This window comes from Ornithorhynchus anatinus, chromosome 4 (genome assembly GCF_004115215.2).
Source record: "Ornithorhynchus anatinus isolate Pmale09 chromosome 4, mOrnAna1.pri.v4, whole genome shotgun sequence".
Classification (NCBI taxonomy): Eukaryota; Metazoa; Chordata; class Mammalia; order Monotremata; family Ornithorhynchidae; genus Ornithorhynchus; species Ornithorhynchus anatinus.
In genome coordinates this window covers 47,841,391-47,867,156 of record NC_041731.1, presented here as the reverse complement: position 1 = coordinate 47,867,156, position 25,766 = coordinate 47,841,391, and the positions used below count along the sequence as shown (strand labels likewise).

At 43.9% G+C, this 25,766-nt stretch overlaps 1 protein-coding gene across 6 annotated transcripts in view; it reads right to left on the bottom strand.

Annotated features, from left to right (window-relative positions):
* The window catches only part of RALGPS1 (Ral GEF with PH domain and SH3 binding motif 1), a 480,822-nt gene that overhangs the window by 415,434 nt on the left and 39,622 nt on the right, over positions 1-25,766 (bottom strand). For all 6 annotated transcript variants that reach the window (XR_005659940.1, XM_029062600.2, XM_029062604.2 and 3 more), the window contains exon 2: positions 6,172-6,249. The gene's annotated coding sequence lies outside the window, so the exon portion shown is untranslated. The remainder of the gene's footprint in view (positions 1-6,171; positions 6,250-25,766) is intronic.

Sequence of the window (25,766 nt, the reverse complement as noted above, 5' to 3'; positions counted from 1 at the left end):
AGGCTGATGTAGTAATCCCGGCGGGATAGGATGAGTGATTGTATTAACATGGTAGCAGCATGGACTGAGAGGAGAGGGTGGATTTTAGCAACGTTGTGAAGGTGGGACTGACAGGATTTGGTGATGGATTGAATATGTGGGTTGAATGAGAGAAAGGAGTCAAGGACAATGCCAAAGTTACGGGCTCATAAGACAGGAAAGATGGTGATGCCATTTACAGTGATGGAAAAGTCAGGGAGAGGACAGGATTTAGGTGGGAAGGTAAGGAGATTTTTTTTGGACATGTTGGGTTTGAGGTGATGGGAGCTCATTGTGGGCAGGGACTTTCTCTCTTTACTACTGTACTTTCCCAAGTGCTTAGTACAGTGCTCTGCACACAATAAGCACCCAATAAATACAACTGAATGAATGAATGAATGAATGAAAGGACATCTAACTAGAGATGTCTTGAAGGCAGGAGTAGATGCAAGACTGAAGAAAGGGAGAGCGAGATCAGGGCTGGAGATGTAGATATGGGTGTCATCTGCATAGAAATGGTAGTTGAAGCCATGGAAGCAAATGAGCTCTCCAAGGAGTGGGTGTAAATGGAGAAAAGAACAAGATCCAGAACTGAACCTTGAGGGATCCCTACAGTTAGAGGTTGAGAGGCAGAGGAGGAGCCGGTGAAGGAGATGGAGAATGAAGGGCCAGAGAGATAAGAGGAGAACTGGGAGAGGACAGAAGATAAGTAAAGCCAAGGTTGGATAATGTTTCTGGGAGAAGGAGGTGGTCCACAGTGTCAGAGGCAGCTGAGAGGTTGAGGAGGATTAGGATGGAGTAGAGGCTGTTGGACTTGGCAGGGAAATCATCGGTGACCTTTGAGAGGGCAGTTTCTGTGGCATGAAGGGGACTGAAGCCAGATTGGAGTGGGTCAAGGAGAGAATTGAAGAAGAGGAATTTGAGACAGCGGATGTAGACAACATGCTTAAGAGCAATGGTAGGAGGGAAATGGGGCAATAACTGGAGGGAGCCATGGGATCACGGGAGGGCTTTTTTAATAAGGGGAGAAATGGGCAAGTTTGAAAGAGTGGGGAAGAGGTCACTGGAGAGCAAATGGTTGAAAATGGTTGTTAGGGAGGGAAGAAGAGAGGGGGCAAGAGTTCTGATGAGGTGCAAAGAAATGGGATCTGATGTGCATGTGGAGGGGGTGGCTTTTGAGAAGAGGCAGATCTCCTCTAGAGAAACTGCTGGGAAAGATGGGAGAGTCCCCAGAAGATGAAGGGGTCCCCACACACTAAACTGTACCCCATTAATTGTGCAGGACCTGTTCAAGTCCAGCTTCCATTATGGCCAAGCACGGGGTTAGGAGAGGGAACAGGGAGAAGGCCTTCTGACACAGGATTGGGACAGGGAATTTATGAAGGAGTTAGCATTTCAAAAGTTATTTGAATGATGGAAGGGAAAGACCTTGCCTGGAGAGTTGAGAGATAACAATGAAATCAAAATAGACATGTCTCGACCAAATGTCACCGAGCAGCTCTGGATAGCCGCATTCCAGCTATCCATCAGGCGAGCTCATTAGTGGAGAGAGATTCTAAACTAATAGTACAGGAGGATAGGACCCAGTTCTACACCAACTAAATAAAACCACAGAGTGGAAGGAAGATGCATTGGCAGATGAAGCTGTAGCTAATATCCCACTTTCACTGCTCCAGTTGCTTAGTAACCACCGAAGAACAGCCAAAAGCAAAGAAAGGAAACAAATGCCGATGCCAAATTGAAGATATGCAAGAAAATGCTAATTGTAGAGGGCAATTCCCTACACACCTGGAGCACTCAAAGCTAGGGGAATTCCCCCGAGTATCAATAACCATGGAAATCTGGAAGAACGATGATTTTACTCTGCCTCTCAGTAAGCTCCTTGAGGCAGTGAGACTTAAATGGCCCCATACACATTACTAAAGAGTTCAGATGGAATCACCCTCATCATAGACAAATAGGGGATCTTGCCCAGAAGGCAAGAACATGATAATGAACTCCTGAACATGCATTCCACCATCTAGCATCGAAAACCAGTCCAACCAAACTTGATGACATTTAGCTTAGCTCTGACTTTAAAGGAAAATTATTTCTCAAAGCCATGAAAAATGGCAAAGCACTCAAATATGATGGCATTCCTATAGAATTCTACATGCAAAGAGTGAACATAATCCTCAGGGGACTGACTGCCTGAGCTTTTCCTCAACATAATGAGGTCACTGAAGAATGCCACAAGCCTTCAAAATCCTCTGTGGAAGATCGGAAAACTCCTGATCCACCAGGAAAATCTTTCAGCTCAGTAGGCTGTGAGCATTATCAAAAGTTCTGGAAACATTCAGGAGCTGAGATGTGCAGCCAACTTTGCTCTGGAAGCATATACAGAAGATGATGTGCAGATGATTATGAATCACTTTACAGATACTGCACAACATTACGGATTGAAAATTCAACAAAATAAAGCCAAATTTTTGTACCATTTTAAACCCAGGGGCCCCTATATCAACCAAAAAATGTCACAGGCAATCCAGGATTAAAACTACAACCAAACTTGCCCACCAGTATGCTACCCAAAAATGCACAGAGAGCTGGAAAAGTAGAAACCAGAATTTTAAAAGCCATCAGAGCTCTTGGCAGAATAATACCCTCCTGTTGCCACACTTTATCAAACTCTATACCAAGGGGAAGGCAGAAGAAAGGTTTCTTTTTTCTTTTTCATTTTTTGTTTTTTAAAAATGGTATTTAAATGCTTACTCTCTGCCAGACACTCTGGTAAGCACTGGAGTAGATACAACCTAAATGGGTTGGACACAGTCCATGTCCCAGATGGGACCCACAGTATTAACCATCATTTTACAGATGAGGAAACTGAGACACAGAGAAATAAAGTGACTTGCTTAAGGTCACAGAGACAACAAGTGGTGGAGCCGCCTTCTGAATCCCAGGCCCAAGCTCCATCCATAAGGCCACATCTTGTGTTTTTTTAATAGTATTTGTTAAGCGCTTACCATGTGCCAGAAACTGAATTAACTGCTGCGGTACATGCAGATTAATCAGGATGGACACAGTCCATGTCCTGTATAGTGTTCACTGTCTTAATCCCCATTTTACAAATGAGGTAACTGAAGCACAGAGAAGTTAAGTGACTTACCCAAGGTTATACAGCAGATGAGTGGCACAGCCAGGGTTAGACCAGTCAGACGCTGTTCTAAGTGCCTCTGAGAGAGGGCAATCTATTGTCTTGGAAGCTGAAGCAATTTGCTGGCTGGGTATAAAACCAGCAGCAACCAGTGAAAATTCCTGGGTCTCTGAGAGATCAAACTTTCAAAACACAAGGTGGAATCAACACTATCGGGGAACACTAGCCAGACCTATTTCTTGACCTGAGGGCAAAGGTGAAACCTTCAGGGTACCCTCCTTTTAATCCAGGACGGTTCCAGTTGGGGGGGGGGGGGGCTAGCTGTGCCTATGCTGGTTGTACTCTGGCATGGGTCTAGTAACACAGTCTGAGATATTTGGGGTTGAAGCCTCTTGGCTGCAACCTATCCAGCCCATGAGGAGTTGGGCAAGAGCGCCTTTGGCTCAAGCTGCCCTCTTTAGTAAGACTGCAGTGATGTCTAAATTTGGTGCTGTATTTGAGAGTTATCACCTCTACAAGTGGCAGAAAAGCTGTGGTGGTGTCCAATCTCCTATGTGGCTGGGAATCCGGGACCTTGGCAGGAAGACATATCCAGTTTTCTGATCTGGCCTTCCCAGGCCTCGAAAGCCTGCCCAGACTTAGCCTTTTATTTATGCCTCTGCCCTCTGCCTCTGACTTCTGCCCTCTGCGTTGACTATACGCTTGGCTGGGTACTCCTTAAGCATTTTGATACTCACCCCGGTCTCACAGTACTTATCCTTATACTCTCCTATTTCCCCTAACTGGAATCTATTTTAACGTCTCTCTCCCCCCTGAAGACCGTAAGCTCCTTGGGGGCAGGGATTGTGTCTACCAACCCTGCTGCACTTTGCCAAGCACTTGGTACAGTGCTCTGCACCCAGTGAGTCCTAGATAATGACCTCTGATTGATAGACTGATTGATTTTTGAGTCATTTCCCCAGCATCACCTCTGAACCAAACTCAGTATTAAATGGCAGCTCAAGATTACCAACAATCAGGCCCTGGAATGCAGTCAACTCACCAGAACTGAAGTAACGCTTGCAGCAACATAGCTTCACTAGTCGGGACACGTGAAGGGAATGGATGATAACAGGACACCCAAGCAACTGCTGTTTGGGCAGAATTCACTTCCCAAATACTTGAGTGAAGCACAGTTTCACATTAGCACAACTGGGAAAAAGCTGATACAGACAAATCGGCCTGCAGTCAGCGGCACGAAGATAAATTAATCAGTGGTACTTGTTGAGCGCCCACCGTATGCAGAGCACTGTTCTAAGCACTTGAGAAAGTACAATAGTGTAGGGAAACATAACCTATACCACAAGGAGCTCATCAATCATATTTGTTGAACACTTACTGTTTGCAGAGCACCAAACCAAGTACTTTGGGGAGTACAATATAACAAAGTAAGTAGATACATTTGCTGCCCAGCTTACAGACTAGTGAGAAGAGAGAAGTACAGGCCTTGCTAAGACTGGTATACCAGAGGTAGGTGTGGGGAAAAAAAAAAAAGAGACAGGCCCCATGCAGGACAAACACATTAGAGCAGTAAGGAACCCACTTATCATGCCCATTACCTTATTATCATTATTAATATTATGATATTTGTTAAACACTTACTATTTGTAAAATACTGCTCTGAGTGCTGAGAGAGACACAAGTTAATCAGGTCAGACACAGTCTCCAGCCCTCATGGGGCTGACAGACTAAGTAGGAGGGAGAAGACACATTGAATCCCCAGTTTAAAGATGAGGAAGCACAGGGAAGTTAAGTGACTTGTCCAAGGTCACAAACCAGGCAACTGGCAGAGCCAGGATTAGAACCAAAATCCTAGTGTCAGTCATGCAGTCTCTTCAGCCACATTTGCACACATGGGTAGGGTCTCACCAACTGTGGAGTCATTCTTGAAAATGAAGGCTAACCACACATATAAAAAATCAATCAGTCTCTCTAAAACAGGAAAGGGTTTTCTAACAGGGTTGAGGACACAAGTAATAAAGGAGAGAGTGGGTGCTTGCTTAGGATGTGGGAAGAATAGAATGTTCAATTTAGCACATTTAAATAGGCCTGATTTTACAAATTGTACTTAGTCTGATTACAGTCCTGACAGCAATTCACAGGCTAAATTTACTTCCTTATCTGCACACAGCTTACAATTGGAGCACTATGGAAATAGTAGAGAATATTATAAGTTACCCAAAAGAGTACATCAATTTAGAGAAGAAAAATGCCTCAAAATACTATCATCAAAAATGCACACCGACTCAATTGTGAAAGTCTGGACTTCAAAAAGAGTCAGGAGAGACTCAATCAGGGCAAAAGAAGGGACCAGTTCTGCTTGAATTCATTGTGTAGAGAAGGATTCGGTGGGCAGAGATTAGCAGCGAAGTAATGATATCATCGTCTGGGTAAGGAAAACGGCCTGAAAACCTCTCTGGCTTACCCATTTACAATCTGCTATTGAAACAGAGGTTCTGTGTCCAGAAAGCGTTCACAACTTTAAATCCTTAATCGCTGCAGAAACTAATATGTCCTTTAGGACGGACTAAACATTTCAGGTCTTTGAAACCACCGCAGGATCTATTTTGACCACATATTCCCTTCCCTAGAGCCCAAGCTTGCTGAATATATGTTACACCTAATCTTCTGCAAGATGAATGAGAGGGATATTAAAGACTTGCAACTTTTGGAAATAGAATAAGAGCATGTGTCAGTGTATTAGGAGCACTGGTTAAAATAGCTACCCAAAGCAAAATGGAGCACAGGTCTTCTGTGGAGTCTAAAATAATCAGGAAATTTTGATTGGATTAGTTTATAACCCCCACCCACCTAAGCAACCTAACTTGGGATGCTAATTCTCATTTTATCCTTGAATTTCTGAAACTACTGCAACACTAATTCCATGAAAATACATTTTTGAATAGTAAAGCTTTTTGCATATTTTATGATTCTATGGAACAATCTTCATTTTCAGAAATCAAAGGAAGTTAGCTTACCCGCAAGGTGTATTAGTCTTCATGCTTTGAAACTCGGGACGTGTCATGATTGGGCTCTTTTCCTTCAGACAGTAGTTACTGTAAAAATAAGCCCAAAATCTTCAGTTTTAAACACACAGTTAAGTATTCCGCCCACTTGCAGACATCAGTATTCCACCCGCCTAGAAGATTGGAGTTTTTGTTTTTTTTTTACATCTACTCTTCATCCCTGCAGTCTCTAGCTCCTCTAGTTATGCCAATTCAAAAGTCTATCACAGTCCAGTGTCCCTCAACATTAATAAAAGCTAGAAAAATAAGAATGAAGCAAGCTTAAATACTGTACTACGGATCCTTGATCACAATTAGCCCTAAAGTCAGCTGATTGTTTTCTCACCGCTGCTTTGCATTTCACTGTTATTCATTCATTCATTCAAACATATTTATTAAGTGCTTACTGTGTGCAAAGCACTGTACTAAGCACTTGCTATTGACTGAGGTGTTGATTTATCACTATTTAGATGGTGAGTCCAGTGTGGGACACAGGCTTTTGTAATCACCCAAAGGCTAGGCAGTTAATAAGTCTCATTATTACTATGACTATAACAAGGAACAAGATTATTAGAAGTTTTGGCAATATTTTACATTATATATTATATTATTGCCGAATCAGTTGTTCAAGCTGGGCAAAGACAGGTAAGAGGGGCCCCTGGGTCTGTAGTATGGCAGCCATGGAAGCCAGCACCCACATGTTCTGCACCCCCCAATTAAGTCTGTATCAGAGCAGCGGGTCATTCTTTACACAGCAAGCAGTGGAGACCCAGAACCATGAGGCACAGAGAGGCAGAAGGTAGTGCAGAATCCCTGGAAGCAGGGAGGCCTAGTGTATAGAGCATGGGCCTGGGAGTCAGCAGCACTTATCTGCTGTGCAACTTTGGGTAAGTCACTTCCCTTCTCTATGCCTCAGTCACCTCATCTGTAAAACGGGGATTAAGATCGTGAGTCTCATGTGGGACATGAACTGTGTTCAAGCTTGTATCTACCCCAGTGCTTAGTATAGTGCCTGGCGCATAGTAAGCACTTAAATATACCATTAAAAAATTCCCTGAGAAGCAAGCAACGTAAGAAAGGATTTTGTCTGCCACCCTACCTCGTCAGCCAGGGTGGCCCTACTCACTTTTCCAACACTCAGTCAGATAAACAGTAAAAGTATCCATCAATCAAGAGTATTTACTGAGCATTCCCTGCTGCAGAACACTTTATTAAGCACTCAGGAGAGTACAATACAAAAGAATAAGTAGAGACAATTCTTGCCTACAAGGAGCTTATAAATTAGAGAAGCAGCATGGTTTAGTGGATAGAGCATGGACCTTGGAGTCAGAAGGTCATGGGTGCTAATCCCAGCTCTGCCGCTTGTCTGTTGTGTGGCCTTGGGCAAGTCACTTCATTTCTCTGGGCCTCAGTTACCTCATCTGTAAAATGGGGATTGAGACTTTGAGCCCCCAAGTAGGATAGGGACGGTATCCATCCCAATTTTCTTGTAACCACCCCAGTGCTTAGTACAGTGTCTGGCACATAGTAAGCGCTTAACAAATACCATAATAATAATAACAATAGAGGGGAGTATGGGAAAGTTGCTGTTTCAGGGGAATAGAAGAGAGGAGCAGTTCATTTGGCTTAAGTCTACAAAGAAAAGCCAAAGACACTTTCTTTTTTTAATGGTATTTGCTAAGCACTTACTATGTACCCTTGTACCCTTGTACAAGAAGGGCATTGTACCCTTCTTCCGAGAGCATCTCCCTTTCCATTAAAATTTTGCATCCTTCTCTCCCAAGACAAACTGATTCCTGAATCCCCTCTCCGCCCAGAATGATCACAGATTTAGAACATTAGGAAGTAGCGTGGCCTAATGGAAAGAACATGGGCCGGGGAGTCAGAGGACCTGGGTTCTAATCCCAGCTCTGCCACTTGTTTGCTGCGTGACTAGTCACAACTTCTCTGTGCCTCAGCTTCCTCTTAAACAAAATGGAGATTAAGACATGGACTGTTTCCAACTTTGTATCTACCCCAGAACTTAGTACACTGCCTGACATATAGTAAGTACTTAAATACTACTTTTTAAAAAAATTGCTAAACTCCAGTCGTCTTTTCAAATGATATGCCTGGAAATCCTCTCCATCACAATCTAACTCACTGCACGTGCCGGGACATCAGTTGCTATCTTGCTCTTCCTCATCTCCTCCCATCTCCTCTTCTGACCCTCCAAGAAGATCTAGCACTTTACATCTACAGTGTGAATCAGCATAATTGTGCACAAAAGTCAGGTACAATAATAATAATAATGGCATTTGTTAAGCGCTCACTATGTGCCGAACATTGTTCTAAGCACTGGGGTAGACACAAGGTAATCAGGTTGTCCCACATGGGGCTCATAGTCTTCATCCCCATTTTACAGATGAGGGAACTGAGGCCCAGAGAAGTCAAGTGACATGCCCAACGTCACACAGCTGATAAATGGCAGATCAGGATTAGAACCCACAACCTCTGACTCCCAAGCCCCTGCTCTTTCCACTAAGCCATCCTGCTTCTCTGTAAGAAATGTATGAAATGCATAAATAAAATTGTTTTTAATGATTTTTCATAATTAAGGTTAGATTTTCACAGAGGTCCCACAAAAGAGAAGCTCCTTGTCGGCAGGGAATGTGTCCACTAATTCTGTTACATTTGTTTCTCCTAAGAATTTAGTACAGTGTTCTGCACACAGTAGGCACTCAATAAATGCCACCTGATTGAAAAGAAACAAACTCACTTCCCTGACAAGGATAAACTGATGCCATCACAAGCATTGTTCAGAGTGCAATAACTCATGAAAGCAGGTAAATGAAACAAAAGATTATGAGCCCTATGAGGGATAGGGACTGTGTCCAACCTGGTTATCTTGTATCTACTCCAGTGTTTAGAACAGTGCCTGGCACATGGGAAGCACTTAACAAATATCATTAAAAAAAAGAATGCTGATTCAGGACTGGCAAAATTGGATGGGAATGTCAGCCCAGTTTCCAGAAAGAGTTACAGAAGCCCCTCTAGATTCGCAGGGGATTTGGTTAATAAAAACCCCATGCAAAGGTGAAACTGAATATCATCTGAGCTTAATGACAGCTAAACCACTGAGCCCCATGTGGGACAGGGTCTGGGTCCAAACTGCTTTTCATGTATCTACCCCAGTGCTTAGAACATTGCTTGGCACAGAATAAGTGCTTAAAAATCACAATTATTATTATTATTAGAAGAAGCCTTGCAAACAAAAAAATCTGTACATGCCAAGAGAGACTACTGTAGTACACTGCTGGTGGAAATCCAGATATCGGGCCGACCTTGTTCACCTCTAGTTCATCGTTGTGTGCTTTAACTCAGCCCTCCCCTCTGCCCGGCAAAAGTATTTCTCCATCCTTACTGACACACACTCCTATCACCCTCTCCAGGTGTTCCAGACATTTAACTCCCTCCTCAAACTCCCTGTCTCCCCACATTCCCCAGTCCTTGCCCCTAATGACCTAGCCACCAATTTTAATTCATTCAATCATCTTTATTGAGCACTTACACACTCTCCCATCCTTCCTGGCAGTATCTCAAGAAAAGAATCTCCTGCCTTCTCTCAAAATTCACCCCCTCCACCTATGCATCAAACCCATCCCTTTATCAAAACACTTGTCTCCCTTCTTCCCTCCCTGACTGCCATCTTCAACCATTCACTTTCCAATGGCTTCTCCCCCCGCCCACTTTCAAACATGCTTATTCATTCATTCAAGTGGCGTTATCCTTGACTCCTCTCTCTCATTGAATCCCCATATTCAATCCATCACTAAATCCTGACAGTTCCACCTACACAACATCTCTAAAATCCACCCTTTCCTCTCCATCCAACTGCTATCATGTTAATCCAAGCATTTATCCTAACCCACCTTGATTACTGAATCAGTCTTCTTGCTGACCTCCCTGCCTCCTGTCTCTCCCCATTCCAGCCCATACTTCACTCTGCTGCCCTGATCATTCTTCTGCCATAAAATTGTTCAGGCCATGTTGCCTGACTCCTCAAGAACCTCCAGTGGTTGCCCATCCACTTCTGCATCAAACAGAAACTCCTTGCCATCGGCTCAAAAGCACTCAATTTCCTTGCCCCCTCCTACCTCACCTCTCTACTCTCCTACTACAACCTAACCTACACATTTCACTTCTTTAATGCCAACCTTCTCACTGTCTCTCTAGACTGTAAGCTAGTTGTGGGCAGGGAATGTGTCTGTTACATTTTTGTCCTTTACTAGTGGCTTAGTGGAAAGAGCATGGGCTTAGGAGTCAGAAGTCATAGGTTCGCATCTGGGCTCTGCTACTTGTCAGCTGTGTGACTTGAGGCAAATAACTTCTCTGTGCCTCAGTTATCTCATCTGTAAAATGGAGATTAAGACCGTGAGCTCCATGTGGGAAAACCCGATAACCCTGTATCTACCCCAGTGCTTGGTACATAGTAAGTGCTTAACAAATACCATTATTATCACTATTATTACTCTCCCAAGTGTTTAGTACAGTGCCCTGCACCCAATAAACACCCAATAAATATAGCTGACTAATTGATTGACTTGGGGCATCCAAAGTTTCTTCGATTTATAACACTAGCAAAATCCCACCAGCTGGTTTGAAATATTTCCAAAGGAAACTCCTCTCTAAGATTAGTCCAGAAGTGGCAGAAAATCTGTATTCTCTGGGCCATTCAGGAATAGAAGGGAGGTGGGGGGAAGTGCCCCCTCTAGACTGTGCGTTTATGGGCAGGTAATGTGTCTACCAACTCTGTTGTACTGTACTCTCCTAATCCTTTAGCACATTGCTCTGCACACAGTAAGCACTCAAGATTGATTGATGTATTGACTGTATGATTGATTGATAAAAACCAGTTACCTCGAAGTCAAGGCTGCCCAAGAGTATTTTGCATAATCACCCAAAGGGCTTGTGGCAGAAAGACTCAAGAAGAAGCTTGCTACCAACCAGAAGTCTCAGGCTGAAGCTATTTTTATAGGAAGAGAACTGTTAGCTGTTACTTGCAGAGAAGCAAACCCTGTATTATCCTAAGCAGCCTTGCTAGGACACAGGGAGCACTTTAGATGGTCAGAGGAGAATATACAGCCTGAAGGGTCACAGGTGAGTGGGGAGAGAGAATGGGGTGGACCTGAAGCTGTTTCCCAATCAGATTAGCAGAGTCTACACCAGTAACCCAGAATATCTGCCTACCCACCCAGGAAACTCTAGCATCACAAACCCCTCCTTCAAAATGAATCCATCCAAGATTGCCCTTATAAGGGGCTAGCCAAAGTATTTAAATTTTTCAGTTAATAAACTGACGGATAAACCAGCTTCTGTCAGTACTTTGAAAATGAGTTTGATGGCAGGGTCCTGATCAAGAATGAGCACATCCCCTTTCCCCCGGGCTCTTATAAAATTTGGGAAAGCTAAAGGTCATATGAACCATGTCTATACAAGACATACCTAACAGAAAGTAAAAATGTTAATGGCTTCTGCTGGCAACAGTGGTCCTTGCAAAATCTGCTTCTTTGACAGCTTACATCAGAACGGATTTGATATTTTTGTGGAAGAGGCCTAAAAAGCTAAGTTATGCTTGTGCATGAATCCTAATTGGCCCAGAGACTGATTGGCAGCCAGTGTGCAGGATGGTTGGCAGCCCTGTACTCTGCCCTGCAGTGATGCCAGCCTGCCAGCTTGCCAGCCCCAGGCCACCCAAAGTAATTTGCAGGAGGGGTGGGGAGAGAGGACTGGGAGACCAGACATGCTGATAGCAGGATTTGGAAGCTGGGCTCAGAGGAGGCACTGGTGGGTTTGGGCTCTCAATCTGGTCACCTTCTCAGCCCCACACATTTCTCCGTTTGCCAAAAAGTGGTATTTGGCAGATTTGAGCAAAATCTGAATTTCTTCTAAAACTCATGATCATCAAAAAACATCAATGCCTCACCAGAGCCAGTCGGTCAGTCAGTCAATCATATTTATTGAGCACTTTCTCACTGTAATAATAATGTCGGTATTTGTTAAGCGCTTACTATGTGCCGAGCACTGTTCTAAGCGCTGGAGCACTGTTCTAAGCGCTGGGCACTATTCTAAGCACTGGATAGGCAGTTCCAAGCACTGTAGTAAGTGCTTGAGAGAGTACAGTATACAATATAACAGATACATTCCCTGCTCACAATAAGCTTACCGTCTAGAGGGGGATATGGACATTAATATAAATAAATTACAGATATGAACATAGGTGCTGTGGGTCTGGGAGGGGGAATGAATAAAAGGGAGCAAATCAGGGTGACACAGAAGGGAGTAGGAGAAGATGAAAGGAGGGCTTAGTCAGGGAAGGCAGCTTGGAGGAGATGTGGCTTCAATAAGCCTTTGAAGGGAATTGTCTGTCGGATATGAAGAGGGAGGGCATTCCAGGCCATAGTCAGGATGTGGGCGAAAGCTCAACAGCGAGGTAGATAAGACTGAGATACAGTGAGAAGGTTGGCATTAGAGGAGCAAAATGTGTGGGCTGGGTTGCAGTAGGAGACTGGCAAAGTGAGGTAAGAGGGGGCAAGGTGATTGAGTACTTTAAAGCCAGTGGAAAGGAGTTTCTGTTTGATGAGGAGAGCGATGGGCAACCACTGGAGTTTCTTGAGGAGTGGGGAACATACCCTGAATGTTTTTGCAGAAAAATGGTCCTTTCAGCAGAGTTAAGTATGGACTGGAGTGGAGAGAGACAGGAGGCAGGGAGGTCAGCAACAGGCCTATATAGTAATCAAGGTGGGATAGGTGCTTGGATTAAAGTGATAGCAGTTTGGATGGAGAGGAAAGGGCTGATTTGAGTGATGTCGTGAAGGTGGGGCCGACAGGATTCAGGGACAGAATGAATAAGTGGGTTGAATGAGAAACAGGAGTCAAGGATAAAGGAGCTTTGGCAAAAGTGTATTTACCGCATTACTCATTAATACATTTGAGACCAGGGTTCCCACCTTGTTTATCACAGCCATGTAAGCCAAGTACCAAGACTGGAATTTCAATTCATTCATTCATTCAATAGTATTTATTGAGCGCTTACTATGTGCAGAGCACTGTACTAAGCGCTTGGAATGTACAATTCGCCAACAGAGAGAGACAATCTCTGCCCATTGATGGGCTTACAGTCTAATCGGGGGAGACAGACAAAAACAATAGCAATAAATAGGATCAAGGGGATGTACACATCATTAACAAAATAAATAGGGTAATAAAAATATATAGAAATGAGCAAATGAGCACAGTGCTGAGGGTGGACTAGTAATGCAGAAAATGCCTCTAGTTTGTAAGATCAGCTGTGTGACTTTGGGCAAATCACCTAACTTCTCTGTGCCTCAGTTACCTCATCTATAAAATGGGGATTAAGACCATGAGCCCCAAGTGGGACAATCTGATTACCTCGTATCTATCCCAGAGCTTAAAACATAGTAAGCACTTAACAAATATCATCATACATTCCAAGCGCTTAGTACAGTGCTCTGCACATAGTAAGTGCTCAATAAATACTATTGAATGAATTGAATAAATCATCGTCATCCTTGTGGGCCAATTCTACCAACTCTCTGGTACTGTACTCTCCCAAGCACTTAGTCCAAACAGTAAGCAATCAAAAAATACCACTGATTGACAGCATTCACTCCTAAAATGCCATGCAGACAGCCAGATGGCTCATCCTTTCAGCAGCAGGCTCCAGTATCTGTGGTGGGGGAAAGCCACAGGAGTGTTAATTCTCTCTAGCTGGGCCTGAGCTGCCCACTCCTACTTGCCTCTGTGGGCCCATTTGAGTTAAGGGGTAATTTTACTCAACTATTTATTATTCAGTTACTCCCAAACACTTAGTACAGCATTCTGCACACATTAAGTGCTCAATAAATACTCCTGACCGATTCTGTCTCAGTGCTGGTTTGATAATGGTCTGACGGAAACCCAATAAAATGTAAATCCCCAGAGAGTTCAGGATAAAAGAGAGGTCATAAGATCCAAGGAATCTGAGATGGATTCCAGTTTCAGGACAACAAATGCCTTTTGGGAATTATCTAATCCCCCCCACACCCACTCATCCACCCACCAAACTCCTGATGTCTGAAGAAATAACCTAGGCGACGGATACAACTTTTTAAATAAAAGTTCTCTCTGGGCTCCTCCACTTTCCGGCCCCTGGACAGCCAGTAGCTACTCCTCTCCTCCCCCTTGTTCTGCCAGTTCTCATTCTCTTTCACTTAACCCACCACCCTGCAAGATCCTGCTCCCCTCTTACATTCACCACCACCATTTCTGCAAACACAAACTCTACTGTCAAGGGACCTCTCTCTGTAAGCCCTCTCAGAAGTACTGTTGCTGCTGAGCTCCAGGCAGAGATCAAACACTTCAGAAGACACTGCAGAAGCTGTTGCCTAGAGAGTAGGAGATGACTTTCAACTCAGCATCAGCATGCAGGATCTAGGCATGAAAAGAAACTTGCAATTTCTGACCTTTGATCAGAATTCAGGCAAGTTGTCTTTCTGTGGGGGCTCTGCGAACCAAGGTCACTGTGCAAACAACACCTTTTTTATTATTATTTTTGACTTATTGTGGTATTTGGTAGGTGCTTACTATGTGTCAAGTACTGTGCTAAGCACTGCGGTAGATACCAGTTCATTAGGTTGGACGAGTCCCTGTCTTACATGGGGCTCACGGTTTTCCCCCCATAAACACCACCTTGTACGACCCGGACCTCAATTCACAACAAACATTAGCCTGCCGCAGTCATCAGTTTTGCTTTCCAAGAAACCACTCAATCAATGACTGGTATTTATTGAGTGCTTACTCTGTGCAGGGCACTGAACTAAGCACTAAGTAGAGTACAATAGGACAGAATTAGTGAGCACGCTCTCTGCCTATAATGAGTTTACACTCTAAAGACAAGTTTACAGCCTACAGGAAATGTTGTCCCTTGACAATATTTCAAACATAAAAAGGAACAAATAAATTATATTGTTCTAGACAGTGAAAGCTCAAAAGTAATAATAATGTTGGTATTTGTTAAGCGCTTACTATGTGCCGAGCACTGTTCTAAGCGCTGGGGTAGATATAGGGGAATCAGGTTGTCCCACGTGGGGCTCACAGTCTTCATCCCCATTTTACAGATGAGGGAACTGAGGCACGGAGAAGTTAAGTGACTTGCCCACAGTCACACAGGCGACAAGTGGCAGAGCTGGGATTCGAACTCATGAGCCCTGACTCCAAAGCCCGTGCTCTTTCCACTGAGCCACGCTGCTTCTCCATCCCTGCTTAAATCCAACACAGCAGCACCAGAAAATACTAAAAGCCTTACTGCCATAGCACATGGGTCCCTTCAGTATTTTACAGAGAAGGAAATTTCTCACAATCAATAGCAAAAAGCCACTTGAATCTAAATTATACTTACACCTTATACTCCCTGCAGCCGTAGTGGGTAATTTTCCCAGATCCAGCCTGCTGATCCAAAATACCAAACTTCCTTCTGCAGAGGGAGGGGGTGCTTTTTTTTGTTTTTAATGGTATTTGTTAAGTGCTTACTAAGTGCCAGACACTGTACTAAGTGCTGGGGTAGATACAAGGTAAACAGGTTAGACACAGACCATGTTCCACATGGGTCTCACAGTCTTAACTGCCATTGTACAAATGAGATGACTGAGGCACAGAGAAGTTAATTGACTTGCCCAAGGTCACAAGGCAGACAAGTGCTGGTGCCAGAATTGGAAGCCAGGTCTTTCTGACTCCCAGGCCCGTGCTCTATCCATTAGGACACGCTTTATCAGGGGAAACCCTCCTGCACATACACCCAGTGACTCCATCACATTTCAGGAGTTCCCTTTGGATGCCAAAGTATATAGAATTATCCTTGTCCAAGAAGATGACAGGGATGTGAAAACCACCTGAAGGCACATAGGTGGCTGAAAAAGCCAATGAGGGACCCACAGTCCTGACTACACCAAGCACCAAGACACAGTCCCTTGCTGGGCTGTCATTTTTGTTGTTTGCAGTGGCCTGGTACTTTGTACTTTTAAGACACACACACACACACACACACACTTCACAAGACATAAAAAGAGCGTTTTTCAGCAGGAGTAGAATGAGCAAAAAAACCCCAGAAAAATAAACTCTCCTAACAGGAGCCATGAGTGTTATACTGTATGATTCTAGGGACAGTATTATTTAATCTTATATTGAACTTTTAACAGAAGCATGTAAATTTGTAGGCATGATGGATACTTTTTGGAATGTTACTATACCAAGGGTGGGAAACTAGAAGCAATGTGCCAGTCATCCTTGGTTAGCACTTGTGGCACAGACAAGCCTTGGCTTAGCCTTAGTCTAGAGTCTTAGCAAGGCCAGGGTTGGTTCCCAAGGGCTCTGGGGATGCTGTTCCAAGGCCCAGGATGTAGAGACCTGTGCAGTCAAAATGCTCAGATAGGAGTGGGGCCATGCTTGCATCGATCAATCAATGGCATTTATTGAGGCTTACTGTGTGCACAGCACTGAACTAAGCACTTGGGAGAGTACTACTATACAAAAAAGTTGGCAGACACATGCCCTGCCCACAGGGAGTTTACAGTCCAGAGGGGGGATTAATATAGATAGATACTTTACAGATATATACATAAGTGCTGTGGGGTTGAGGGAAGGGTGAATACCAAGTGCTCAAGGGGAACAGATCCAAGTACACAGATGACACAGAAGGGAGAGGGAATTGGGAAAAAGGGGGCTTGACTGGGGAAGGCCTCTTGGAGGAAATGTGATTTTAAGAAAGCTTTGAAGGTGGGGAGAGTGGTAGTCTGGCATAAACGGAGGGGGAGGGAGCTCCAGACCAGAAATAGGACAAGGGAAAGGAATCTGTGGCAAGATCAATCCATCAATCAATGGTATTTATTGAGTGCTTACTGTGTGCAGGGCACTCTACTGTTGGAGAGAGTGCAATACAACAGAGTTTGTACACATGTTTCCTGTCCACAATGAGCTTACAGTCTACAGATAGGTGAGACTGGGGCACGATGAGCAAGGTAAATCTAAAGGACCAAAGTGTGCAGGCTGGGCTGTAGGAGGAGATCAGTGAGGTAAGGGAGGAGGGCACAAGCTGATTTGAGTGTTTTAAAGCTGATGGTAAAGAGTTTCTGTTTGATGCAAAGGCAGAGGTGCAACGACTGGAGGTTTTGAAGAGTGGGGAGATTTGGACTGAAACTTTGTTTTTTTCAGAAAGAACGATCCGTGAAGTATGAACAGAGTGAAGTATGGACTGGAGAGGAGAGAGACAGGAGGCAGGGAGGGCAGCAAGAAGGCAGATGCAGTCCTCATGGTGGGATGGAATAAGTGCTTGGGTCAGCATAGTAGCCGCTTGGATGGAGGGGAAAGGGCATATTTTAACAATGTTGTGACGATAGAACTGACAGGATTCCATGACAGATTAAATATGAGGGTTGTATGTGAGATCTGAGTCAAGGACAACATCGAGGTTAAGGGCTTGTGAAACAGGAAAAATAGTGGTACTGTCTACATTGATGGCAAAGATGAGGGAAGATAGGGTTTGGATGAGAAGATACGGAGTTCTGTTTTGGATATACTTTGAGATGTCGGCAGGACATGCAAGTAGAGATGTCCGGCAGAAGGAAATGCAAGACTGTAGAAAAGGTGAGATGTCAGGGCTGAAAAGGTAAATTTGGGAATCACCTATGCTAAGATGGTAGTTGAAGCCATGGGAGTGAATGAGTTCTTCACTTCAAGGGAGTGGGTGTAGATTGGGAATAGAAGGGCCTCAAAATTGAGCTTTGAAGGTCCCCCAGTGTCAGAGGGTGGGAGACAGAGGAGGAGCCTGCAAAAGAGACTGAAAAGGAGCAGTCAGAGAGATAGGAGGAGAACCAGGAGAGGACAGTATCACTAAAGCCAAGGTTGGATACTGTTCAAGGAGAAGGGGTGGTCCACAGTGTTCTGAGAGGCTGAGGAAGATTAGGATGCAGTAGAGGCTTTCGGATTTGGCAAGAAAAAGGTCACTGTTGACCTTAGAAAGGGCTGTTTCCATGAAGTGAAGGGGGTAGAAACCAGATTGGAGTGGAGAAAGTGGAGATAGTAGGTGTAGACAACTCAATCATGGAGTCTGGAGGGGAATAATAGGAAGGAGATGGGGCAATAACTGGAGGTTGAAGATGGTGGCCAGGGAGTGAAGAAGAGAGAGATCAAGTGTGAAGGAATGGGGTCAGAGGCTCAGATGGAAGGGGGAGATTTTGAGAGGTGGAGAGAGATCTCTTCTTGAGATGGTGCTGGGAATATTTCAGGAATCGAAGATGGTGGAGGAGGAGAGAATGCCTTGAGAAGAGCCAGGAAATTTTAGATCATACCTGACGGTTTCAATTTTGTTAATAAAATATGTGGCTAGGTCATTAGGGGAAAGATGGCAGGGCTGTGGGGACAGGAAGTCTGAAGAGGGAGTTAAACTATACAATACACAGGGAGTTAAACGTCTGGAACAATCTGCCAAACAATCACACTTTCCCTTTCAAAGCCCTACTGAAGGCTCACCTCCTCCAAGAGGCCTTCCCAGACTAAGCTCCCCTTTTCCTCAGCTCCTCCTCCTCTCACCATCGCCCCGACTCACTCCCTTTGCTCTACCTTCCCTCCCCACCATAGCAATTGTGTGTATATGTACATATCTATAATTCTATTCATTTATATTTTATTGATGCCTGTTTACTTGTTTGGATGTCTGTCTACTCCCTTTTAGACTGTAAGCCCGTTGTGGACAGGGACTGTCTTTCTTTATTACTGAATTGTACTTTCTAAGCACTTAGTGCCGTGCTCTGTGCATAGTAAGTGCTCAATAAATATGACTGAATGAATGGAAGAGCTGGCGTGGCATGGATATGGGGGTCAATTAGGGAGGAGAAGTATTGTTGTCAGACAGAAGAGAAGGCAGAATTGAAGCAGATGAAGGATGAATTTAAGATAAATGAGGTCAGAGAGATGTCTGAATTTTCACCAACAACGCTCTGCCGCTCAAGCACAGGAACGGAGGACATGTACTGTGGCGGGGATCTCGAGTTACGGTGTAGTGGTACGAGATCAGTGGAGGAATAGGGAAGGGAGGGGATTGGGTTCAGTAGAGAAGGTGGTGTTGAGAGTGTTGCTGAGAATGTTGAAGTGTGCATCAAGAAAAGGTAGTTTGGGTACGAAGACCAAATGAGGCATTACGGCTTTACAATATTGGAGGGAATTAAAAGATCAAAGGTCTCCATGGGGGAACTGGACAGATTTATGGTGGCGGGGGAGAAAGGGGGTGGCTGGGGAGAGCAGATGAAGAGATTGTGGTTAGATAGAGAAATTTCAGAGTTGTCTTATCTGCTCATCCTTTACACTGAATACCTAAAGAGACAAGTTGGATTAGATGAAAACGAATGGGGAGTAAAGATTGGAGGAAGGAATATGAACAATCTGCGTTATGCTGATGATACAACCCTACTAGCAGAAAGTGAGGAAGATTTGAAGGGCTTACTATTCAAAGTTAAGGAACAGAGCAAAAAGATGGGCCTACATTGAATGTCAAGAAAACAAAGATCATGACAACTGAAAGTTTTAACACATTAGTAGAAGACGGAGAGAAGATTGAAATAGCTGACAAATTTTCTCTCCTGGGATCGATAATCAATAATAAAGGAACTAGTAGTCAAGAAATATGTCAAAGATTAATTAAAATCCTGGAAAAAGTCACGAAATGTGCTGATCTAACAATTGCCACAAAAATACAAATTGTCAGTTCTATGGTGACAATGTACGATCCAAAAGCTGGACAGTGAAAGAACAGGATAGAAAGATCAATTCTTTAGAAATGTGGTGCTGGAGAAGCCTTTTACAAATACCATGGGCTGCCCAAAAAACAAACAAATGGGTTTTAGAGCAAATTAAGCCAAAGAGGTCATTGGAAGGCCAAATAACTCGACTTAGATTAGTATATTTTGGACCCAATCAGGAGGACTAATTCTCTGGAGAAGATACTAGTGCTAGAAAAAGTCCAGGAAAAACAACAAAGAAGCAGACCAGTAGCTAGATGGATAGAGACCATAACTACGATAAAGGAAGAACCACTAGAATAGTTGCGGATTATGGCAGAGGACAGGACATTCTGGAGCAAGTATATCCATGGAATCATTATGGATAGGAAACAACTCGATGGAACTTAATAATGAGGGTGGAGACTGTACAATGATTAGAGGTGATGAGCTCAATTGTGTGCCCAGGTTGATGAGTGTGTGATGTTAGGTGGAGCAGAAGGTCATTGCAGGTGAGGAGTGACAGGAAGTGGACAGTTAAAGAGTCATCGGGGACATCTACATGGATATTGAAGTTCCCAAGGGTCATTTTGGGCTTGGAGAAAGAGAGAAGGACTATGATAAAGATATCAAAATGGTTCAGAAAGTTAGAGAAGGGGCCTGAGGGGCAGTAAATGACCGTGACTAGTAATTGGAGTGGGAGGTAGAGGCAGATGCTATGGGCTTCAGAGGAAGGGAGAGAGAAGGCTGGGGGAGGTGGGATGGTGAGAAAGAGGCAGTGGGGAGTAAGAAAGAAGCCGATTCCTCCCTCTTTCCCAGTTTGGGGAGTAGAAGAAATGAAGCCCCCCGTCCCTCTGGTGAGAGCGGCAGCTGAGACAGTGTCATCTGGGGTGAGCCTAGTTTCAGAAATGGTGAGGAGCAGTGACTAGATCAACAATAGGTCAAGATGAAGGGAAGCTGATAGAGCATGGTTGTCCCTGGGAATTACTAGAATTTGCACATCCAGAAAGCACACAGGGCCTTCAAGCACAATCGTGAGTCTTTGCTGTTTTGTGACAGCAAGATGAACCCATAGCTCTCTTACTTATTATTACTATTATTATTATGGTATTTGTTAAGAGCTTACTATGTGTCAAGCACTGTTCCAAGCCCATGCTCTTTCCCCTAAGCCATGCTGCTTCTTACTTGCTGAGAGTCACCATCCAAGGAAGCCTGAAAAATGGAATGAGGAAACCAAACTGAAACAAGCTGAGCCCAGGTCAAGCAGAAATCTATGACAGGGTGTCTAAACCAAATCAGATTCTCAAATCTACAGAACAGCAAATTGAACCAACAGACCTCCTGGGGGTCTCTGGACCTGAGTCTGCCAGAGCCTGATCAACCTCAACATGACCCCAGGGGACCCAAGCAGCCTACTAGGGGAAGTAGCATGGCTCAATGGAAAGAGCACGGGCTTGGGAGTCAGAAGTCATGGGTTCAAATCCTGGCTCTGCCACTTGTCAGCTGTGTGACTGTGGGCAAGTCACTTAACTTCTCTGTGCCTCAGTTACCTCAACTGTAAAATGGGGATTAAGACTGTGAGCCTCATGTGGGACAACCTGATTACCCTGTACCTACCCCAGCGCTTAGAACAGTGCTCTGCACATAGTCAGTGCTTAACAAATACCAACATTATTATTACTACTAGAGCACACCTAGATAGAGCACAGGCCTGGGAGTCAGAAGGACCTGGGTTCTAATCCCGGATCCACCACTTGTCTGCTGTGTGACCTTGAGTGAGACACTTCACTTCTCCATGCCGCATTTACCTCATCTGTAAAATGGGGAGGAAGATTGGAGATCCATGAGGGACAGGGACTGTGTCCAACCTAATTACCTTGTCTCTACCCCAGCTCTTAGTACAGTGCCTGGCACATAGTATGCACTTAACAAATACCATTTAAAAAAAAAACAACAAAAAAAGCCCAGCAAGAGTCATATCAGGACCGCCCATGGGAAGGAAAACCATGAACCAAAAGCTGTTGTACAGCTTGCTGTTTCCAGGAGTCTTTGCTTTGCATCAAAACCCTGGGGTCCAGCACAAACCAAGGCCTAGGAATGTGACACTATTCAAAAGCAGCCAAGCCAGTGGAAAGTCACTGGCAGGAGGGTAGGACCACATTCACCAATTTCGCTATACGGGTCCCACTGTCCCTGCACGCTACTAGAATGAGTATTTTCAGCAGGAATCCAGAGGCTTCTGGGGATGAGCACTATTTACTACATGTGGCACTACAGTCCCCTGGCTTAGCAGGGGACACCACACAATAATTAGAGGAAGCGGATGGGCTGGCACATTCCTCAGTCCGGTCTGGCCCCTTTGAGGGCTCCAGTCTCCGGCTTTCCCATCGGACAAACCTCTGAAGGCACTTCGTATTGAAATGTACAAGCAAAAACAATAGGCTAGTGTTCATTGGGTTTGTTCAGAACCAGAAATTCCAGTCCTGTTTCACTTTGTTTCATCCAGCATTTGAAAACATGAACCTGAGATGGCACAGAATGGCACAAGTAATTGCCAAAAACATATACACACACCAATTCCTAATTAACAGTTCAAAGCAAAGGAAAATCTGGATTTTTTTTTAACTGTTACATGCACATTTTCAAACCACCCTCAAAGAACAGCTTAATTGGCAGTAACTGGGAAACAGAGATTCCTTTCAAAGAACAGATTTCCAGCACAGTTAGAGAATCATGTCACTAGCAAAGGCTGACCTGGTATTTGCAGAAGATGAAACAAATCACAACTCGATTCTGAATATTTCTGAGACCTGAACTTGAGTCTACTACAAGTATATGAACTTTAGGAGAGCCATCAAAGAAACAAAAACAAGACTCCTGTCTGTCTGTGGCATTTCAACTCCTGAAGATCGAACACTTTAGGCTAGCTCTTAAAGGTTGGTGGTATCATATTTCCTAGATCACGCATGTGAAATTTTGCTTTTAAGTTAGAAAAGCCCCTTTAGGCATAAAAAGAAAAAATGTGAAACGGAAAACCTATCTGCAGGAACCAACTCTCCTCTAGATGCATTCTTCACCACCAACGAAGAGCCAACTCCAAACTGTTGCTAGAGAATCTTATTGAGGAAGGAAGGAGCAGAAGCCAGGCCCATGCTGCTCTCAGCAGTTTGGGGGGGATGAGAGGGCAGGGGTAGCGGAGATGTCTTTGGGAAGGAAACTATTACTGTTTCCTAAAAGTGATTTATGCAGTGTATTTCAGTGCTACATCCCAACTAGTAAAAGGTGACCAGATTTCGGGTTGATTGAATCTAGAATTGCCTGATAAACTACCATGGATATTTTGGATAGGCCAAAGCTCTGCAGTAGGGTTCAGGTGGATCCAAATTTGTAGCTGTAAATTGACGAGGCCAGGAAAAATGCCAGCTGTGGCTTCTTAGAGCTCACATTAACTAAAACCACAGTCAGCCTCTGAGTTGGCACCACAAATTCTTTTTTTTTTCTGGATGTTAAATAAGAGGTTGGGAAATAGCAGGTTATTCAAGGGGAGATGTGCAGGAGTCAGGAAGGATTCTAAGACTAAGGAGAAGCCTTATTAAAAGCACATCTCCAAAAGGCCTTCCCTAAGACCTCACTTCCTCTTCTCCTGCTCCCTTTTATGTCACCCTTGCACTTAGATTTGCACCCTTTATTCACCCCTCTCTCAACCCTACAGTATTTGCATACATACCTTTAATTTATTTATATTAATGTCTCTATCCCCCTGTAGACTGTAAGCTCACTTTGGGCAGGGAACATGTCTACCAACTCTTTATACTGTACTCTCCCAAACACCTAGTACAATGCCTGCACACAGTAAAATTTTCAATAAATACAATTGATTAACTGAAGATGATAGGTGAGGGTGGGAGCTCTACATCTGGAACATATGACTGTAGGGGTGGCAACTGAAATTATGCAAAGAAATAAAGGGCAAAGGGTCTAAGACTGGGATTTCCAAGACACAAAGTTTAAGGGCAGAAGGGAGTAGAGGAGTCATAATAAAAAAGTGGGAGAAAAAGAACTCAGAACAACCAGGAGAGAGCAGTGTCCCAAGTGGGAAAAGTTGAAAAGAGCTCCTAAAGAAAGAGGAAAGTCAGAAGTCTCAAAGGCAACACTGAGGCTGAGGAGAATGTGATGCTAGTTATTCATTCATTCATTCATTAAATCATATTTATTGAGCATATATTGTGTGCAAAGCACTGTACTAAGAGCTTGGGAAAGTACAATACAACAATAAACAGTGACATTCCCTGCCCCCAACAAACTTATAGTCTGGGGTGGGGGGAGGACACAGACATCATTACAGATAAAGTTCTAGATAAGTACATAAGTGCTTTTTAACACATTTGTAGTGGATGGAAAGAAGACTGAAAGAGTTAAACTTTTTCTCCTGAGATCAATAATCACTAATAAAGGAACTATTAGTCAAGAAATACGCCAAAGATTAATGTTAGGAAGACTTGCTATGAGGAGCCTGGAAAAAGTCATGAAATATGCTGATATAACTGTCAGAAAAATACAAACTGTTATTTCTATGGTGTTTCCAGTGTCAATGTATGGATCCAAAAGCTGGACAGTGAAAAAATGGGATAGAAAGAACACTGATTATTTTGAAATGTGGTGTTCAAGAAGGCTTTTGCAAATACCATGGACTGCCTGAAAACCAAACAAATGGATATTTAAGCAAATTAAGCCAAAGTAGTCTTTGGAAGGCCAAGTAACTCGACTTGGATGAGCATATTTTGGGCACATAATCAGGAGGACTAATTCTCTGGAGAAGACACTAATGCTAGGAAAAGTCCAGGGAAAACAAGGAAGAGGCAGACCAGCAGCTAGATGGATAGAGCCCATAACAACAATAGTGGAAGAATCATTAGAAAGGTTGTGGACTATGGCAGAAGACAGAAAGTTCTGGAGAAAGTATATCCATGGAGTTGCCATGAATCAAAAACAACTCAACGGCACTTAATAACAACAACATAAGTGCTGTGGGCCTGGGAGGAGGGAAGAGCAAATGGAGTAAGTCAAGGCAACACAGAAGGGAGTGGAAGATGAGAAAAAGTGGGGCTTAGTCTGGGAAGGCTTCTTGGAGGAGATGTGTCTTCAATAAGGCTGTATAGAAGGGAGGAGAGTAATTGCCTGACAGATTTGAGTAGGGAGGGCATTCCAGGCCAGAGGCAGGATGTGGGCTAAGGGTCGGTGCCGAGAAGGTTCACATTAGAGGAGAGAAGTGTGCGGGCTCAATAGCTTTTGTGACTTGCCAAGAGTTAAGTGTAGTTGTGAATGTGAAATGTAGATTGCTGAAGTTTAAGAACGGAGTTGGGCACTAAAGGAGGACAGCACATTAGAAAGAGTTTAACCATGGTTTAAAGAAGAGAAGAGAGATGGGGCTGGAGTCGGCAGAAGCTTTCGGGTCAAGCATTGACTTGTTCAGAATAAAAGAGTCTTGGGCAGAAGGAAAGGAAGGTGATGGCACCAAAAAGGGACAAAATGCAAGCGTGAAAAAGATGAGGGTGCAGGACTGGGACTGAAGATGTCAGGGAACATTGGCATTTAGGGGGCAAGCAGCCAGGAATGAGCAGAAGATGGGCAGGGGTAGGGCTAATGCTGCATAGTTAAAATCCAGTTTCTAAAATACACAACCTACATCAACTACTTTATTATGGTATTTGTTAAACGGTTACTAAGTGTCAAGCACTGTTCTGGACACCGGGGTAGATA